We start from the raw sequence: 5,802 nt of genomic DNA on the forward strand, positions 1-5,802 counted from the left end.
TTCCCAGGCATGGATTGCAATGCCTGCCACAAACATCAATCCTCCCACCCCCTCTTGGATATCACTATCCCCATTTTGCAGCTGAACACACTGAGGAATAGAAAGGGGGAAGTGACTCAGTCAAGGACACCCATTGCAGAAGACAGGGTCAGAACACAAACTCCCTGGCACCCAGTCACATGCACTCAACACACCATCGCTATCACTGCTGAAGGCAAAGAGCTCCCTCCCATCAAGACAGCATGTTCCTTTTCTGCTTGCTGGAAGAATCAGCTGCGTTCTCTTTGCCCCTCACTTCTACGGAGTTGGGTTCCATTTACATGCCTGGCTCAAGTCCATCAGTTTCTCTTCTCTGATGGGAAATAAACAAGAATGAGAAAGTCAAGCCACCTGGCTAAGTGCTTTCTCCCCAACTCACTTGGAGGAAACTCAGGCTGAAATGGGTTTTGTGTCTGGCTCTTACTCTCAATAGGCTGATCTAAATTGCCCTGCAGACGTCTTCAATATGTTGGAAAGAATGTGGAAAGAGTAGTATTTTATATACCTTCTTCCCGTGTCTGTCTTTCTGCTTTGACTTATGAAGCGATTTAAAACTGCTTGCCAATAATGGTCATTAGTATATGGAAAAGAAATAACCTGCTGGTTGCGTAGAGATGGATGGATAAGATTTGGGAAAGTCTTGACTTGAATGAACTCACTTTTGCCATGGCTGCAAAAACAAACACAGCAAGCTGATCATCTATTCAACATTTTCCCCCTCTTTTTCTGTTTGTGATTTGTCTGTGAGTGTCTCAGAGCTCTTCCATGTTTATTCATGATCTGAAAATAATTCTTGATCTATAGCTCACAGGTGAGCAGTTTGCTGGGAGCATTGAATAGCTCAAATCTGAGCTGAGCTAGTTAGTTCTGAATGAGTGATGTCACATATAATCATAGAATCGTAGGACTGGAAGGGACCTCAAGAGGTCTTCTAGTCCAGTCCCTGAAGTCATGGCAGGACTAAGTATTATCTAGACCGTCCCTGAACAGGTGTTTGTCTAACCTGCTCTTCAAATCTCCAGTGATGGAGATTCCACAACCTCCCTAGGCAATTTATTCCAGTGCTCAACTGCCCTGACAGGAAGTTTTTCCTAATGTCCAACCTAAGCCCCTCTTGCTGCAATTTAAGCTAATTGCTTCTTGTCCTATCCTCATAGGTTAAGAAGGACAATTTTTCTCCCTCCTCCTTGAAACAATCTTTTATGTACTTGAAAACTATTATCATGTCCCCTCTCAGTCTTCTCTCAACCAGACTAAACAAACCCAATTTTTTCAGTCTTTCTTCATAGGTCATGTTTTCTAGACCTTTAATAATTTTTGTTGCTTTTCTCTAGATTTTCTCCAGTTCATCCACATCTTTCCCAAAATGTGGCATCCAGAGCTGGACACAATACTCCAGTTAAGGGCATATCAGCATAGAGTAGAGCAGAAGAATTACTTCTCATGGCTTGCTTACGACAGTCCTGCTAATACATCCCAGAATGATGTTCACTTTTTTTTGCAACAGTGTTACACTGTTGACTCATATTTAGCGTGTGATCCACAATGACCCCCAATCCCATTCTGCAGTACTCCTTCCTAGGCAGTCATTTCCCATTTTGTATGTGTGCAACTGATTGTTCCTTCCTAAGTGGAGTACTTTGCATTTGTCCTTATTGAATTTCATCCTATTTATTTCGGACTATTTCTCTAGTTTGTCCAGATCATTTGGAATTTTAATCCTATCCTCCAAAGCACTTGCAACCCCTTCCAGCTTGGTATTGTCCAAAAACTTTAAAAGTGTACTCTCTATGCCATTATCTACATCATTGATGAAGATGTTGAACAGAACTGGATCCAGAATTGATTCCTGCACAACCTCACTGTATATGCCCTTTCAGCTTGATAACTACTGATTACTACTCTCTGGGAATGGCTTTCCAACTAGTTATGTATCCACCTTATAGTAGCTCCATCTAGGTTGTATTTCCTTAGTTTGTTTATGAGGAGGTCATGCAAGACAGTATCAAAAGCCTCACTAAAGTCAAGATACACCACATCCATCACTTTCCCTCATCAACAATACTTGTTACTCTGTCAAAGAAAGCTATTAGGTTGGTTTGACACAATTTGTTCTGGACAAATCCATGCTGGCTGTCACTTATCACTTTAAAAGCAGCAAAGAATCCTATGGCACCTTATAGACTAACAGACGTTTTGGAGCGTGAGCTTTCGTGGGTGAATACCCACTTCGTCAGATGCTCATGCTCCAAAACGTCTGTTAGTCTATAAGGTGCCACAGGATTCTTTGCTGCTTTAACAGATCCAGACTAACATGGCTACCCCTCTGATACTTATCACTTTATTATCTTCTAGGTGTTTGCAAATTGATTGCTTAATTGTTTGCTCCGTTATCTTTCTAGGTACTGAAGTTAAGCTGACTGGTCTGTAATTCCCCAATTTGTTCTTATTCCCCTTTTTGCAGCTTGGCACTATATTTGCCCTTTTCCAGTCCTCTGGAATCTTTCCAATTTTCCATGATTTTTTGAAGATAATCACTAATGGCTCAGATACCTCTCAGTCAGCTCCCTGAGTATTCTAGGATATAGTTCATTAGGCCCTGGAGACTTGAAGACATCTGTCTTGTCTAAGTAATTTTTAACTTGTTCTTTCCCTATTTTAGTCTTTGATCTTAACTCATTTTCACAGGCATTTGCTATGTTAGATGTCCAATTGCTACTAAACTTTTTGGCAAAAACTGAAATAAGAGTCATTTAGCACTTCTGCCATTTCCAAATTTCCCCCCTCACTGAGTAATGGGCCTACCCTGTCCTTGGTCTTCTTGTTTCTAATGTATTTGTAGAATGTTTTCTTGTTACTCTTTGTCTCTAGCTAGCTTAATCTCATTTTGTGACTTGCCCTTTTTAATTTTGTCCCTACATGCTTGTATTATTTGTTTATATATCTGGTTAAGCCAGGATGATCTCGTCCCATGTTTCCTATCTTTCCTACGCAGTGGGATAATTTGCTCTTGTGCCCGTGGAATAACATGGAATATTTCTGTTCCCTGTCTGGAAGAGCCTAAGTAGAGCTGGTTGGGAACTTTCTGGTGGAAAATACCCTCTTCAGAACATTGCATTTTTCCACAGGAATTCCCCCTAAATTCAATTTTTTGTCATAAAAATCAAAGTGAGCTCACCCTGCCTGCCTGGAAGGCTCTTGTCAATGTCAGTTGCTGCCTAGAGGCTGAAAGACTTTTGCCCCCATTTTGCATTGATGTAAATGGTGACACAACATGCAGGGCAGTGGAGGTTCCAACCCAGCCTCTGCTGAGAAGGTGGCTGGTCCAGAGGAGGCAGGGCTGTGTCCAGAGCTCAGAGTAGACACAAAGGAGAGGAACAGAATGGAGAGAGCCCTGTCACAGCGTGTTGGGCCTGCCTAGCTACCACACCTTCACTCAGAGAAAAGCAGACGACCGATTTTGGAAACTCCTTGGGCTGGGGAACTCTTGGCGACACTAAGCTCCCTTTTCAGCACACAAGTTATGTATGAACAGACTTTGATCGTCGTCAATATGTCATTTGAAATTGCTTAGTGAGCATGTGATGTGAACGTTTTGCAGCTGTTTGCAAACCCTCTGTTTCAACTATGTCTCCAATATTCTACTCTTTGTTATTTCTGGTGTGTGATTGGTTGCCTAAGTCACATGGTATTATTTCTGCACTCTAATTGGGTGTCTGAAGCTTTTATTATCAAAAAGAAGCATATCAAAGATGGCTACCCAAAGGCTGGAGCCAACATCCACCTGCAGCTAATGACCATTCGATGGTAATAAAGCTCTGGGCCTTTCTCTGAGCCCCAGCACATTCCCCAGCTCTTTGATCAGGCAGCAATGGGCAGATCTTTCTGGGAGGCACTGTGGCCATTTGTTTCCAGTTAAATACAGTTTAGATTTCTGAGAAAGTTCTTAAAATCCTTGAAAAATACACTCTCACTGTGCTGCCTGTGATCAGGGATGCTGGAGAGTGGGGCTGGCCACAGAGACTGGCAAGGCTAGTGCTTGGAGACTGATGTTGGCTTCTGATCTCACATGCACCAGTGTAAATCCAGAGTCAGTCCATTAAAGTCACAGCCAGCTATCCCCTCTGCTCCCTGCTCCATCCATTAACCCTGTTACTAACACCAGCGTCAGTGCACTGTCGTTTTCCCTTCCCAGAACTGCCACATCTCTCTCCCCCAGTACCAGTGTGTCTCCCCATTAGGGTGACCAGATGAGAGATGTGAAATATTGGGACGTGGGGCGGGGATGCCTTGAGGGGGGCAGTGAGAGCGTGGGACTGAGGGCAGGGTCAGGCAAGGATTTGGGGAGGGATCCAATGGGGGAGGGAGGGGTGGAGTCAGGACAGGGCCAGGGTGGAGTTGGGGCAGGGGGGCGCAAGCCCCCTCCGCCTGTGCGCTGGAGGGCAAAATATCGGGATAATTCATGTCCCAACCAAACATCAGTTGGGACACGGGACAAACAAGTAAATATCAGGACAGTCCTGATAAATTCGGGGTGTCTGGTCACCCTACTCCCCATCTTCTTCCAACATGGCCATTTCCCCCCAACCCTCTCCAGCAAGCTCTTCCATCTGAGTTCCACCCCCCGTTTAGCAGTTTTGTTTAACCCTCAATAGTCAATAGTTAATCTCCATGTTCTATCTGGCTTTTTTACTGGCCAGATTGTGCCAGGTTAGGTGCTAAGCACCTCCGGATTAATTTCCTTTTTTCCAGTTCTTCTATGACTTGTCTTAGCAGTTGTGGATCACCAGTGTGGTTAGATGTTGATAGATGTTTGGCAGGGTGTATGTGTTCTCTTTGTGTGCCACCCCAGCCCTACACAGACAGCTGGCACGGCAGACCTTGAGCGAACAGCCCAATGACCACAAAATCCATTAAGGGACGAAGGAACCCAGCCAGGTTTATTGTCGATGAAGCACAGTACTAGTATCCTGCAGACTCTACCGGACCACTAATACATGTATGTCTGAAACAATGGACCAGCTCAGTGAACAGCGGGACTTCCCATTTCTCTCTAGGCTGGACAAAGATACTCCCTGTGAGATACATCTTCATACCCCGATACAAGCAAATTAGTACTGCCTCTCTGACATAGTTAGTTACTGCCCCCTGACGTGGCTAGTTGTCACTCATCAGCTTAGAATCATAGAAGATTAGGGTTGGAGGAGACCTCAGGAGGTCATCTAGTCCAACCCCCTGCTCAAAGCAGGACCAACCCTAACTAAATCATCCCAGCCAGGGCTTTGTCAAGCCGGGCCTTAAAAGGCTGTAAGGATGGAGATTCTACCACCTCCCTAGGTAACCCATTCCAGTGCTTCACCACCCTTCTAGTGAAATAGTTTTTCCTAATATCCCCTTTTGTCATCTGCCACCACTGAGAATAGTCTAGATCCATCCTATTTAGGACTCCCTTTCAGATAGTTGAAGACTTCTATCAAACAAAGCTTTACTTACCCCAGATGGGACTTGAACCCACAATCTTTGGCTTAGGAGGCCAATGCCTTATCCATTAGGTCACTGGGGCTGCTAGCTTTTTGTAGTTCTTGGAGAATGCTACCAGGTGAAAGGCTCCTTGCCTGATCAGGAACTCAAACCCTGGACCCTCAGATTATAAGCCTGACATTCTACTAACTGAGCTAGCCAGGCTTACATTATGCAGTCTGGTTTGAGCAAAACATCTTTATTATGTACTGTCATCCTAACTTTATCTTTTAGGAGGGGTCA

General features: G+C 44.3%; 1 non-coding gene across 1 annotated transcript; it reads right to left on the reverse strand.

Annotated features, from left to right (window-relative positions):
* Positions 1–5,529: 5,529 nt before the first annotated feature.
* Positions 5,530–5,602, reverse strand: TRNAR-CCU (transfer RNA arginine (anticodon CCU)). The gene has a single exon. It is a non-coding gene; the product is annotated as a tRNA-Arg (tRNA).
* Positions 5,603–5,802: the final 200 nt, after the last annotated feature.

The sequence above is a fragment of the Gopherus flavomarginatus genome, chromosome 13 (assembly GCF_025201925.1).
Source record: "Gopherus flavomarginatus isolate rGopFla2 chromosome 13, rGopFla2.mat.asm, whole genome shotgun sequence".
NCBI lineage: Eukaryota > Metazoa > Chordata > Testudines > Testudinidae > Gopherus > Gopherus flavomarginatus.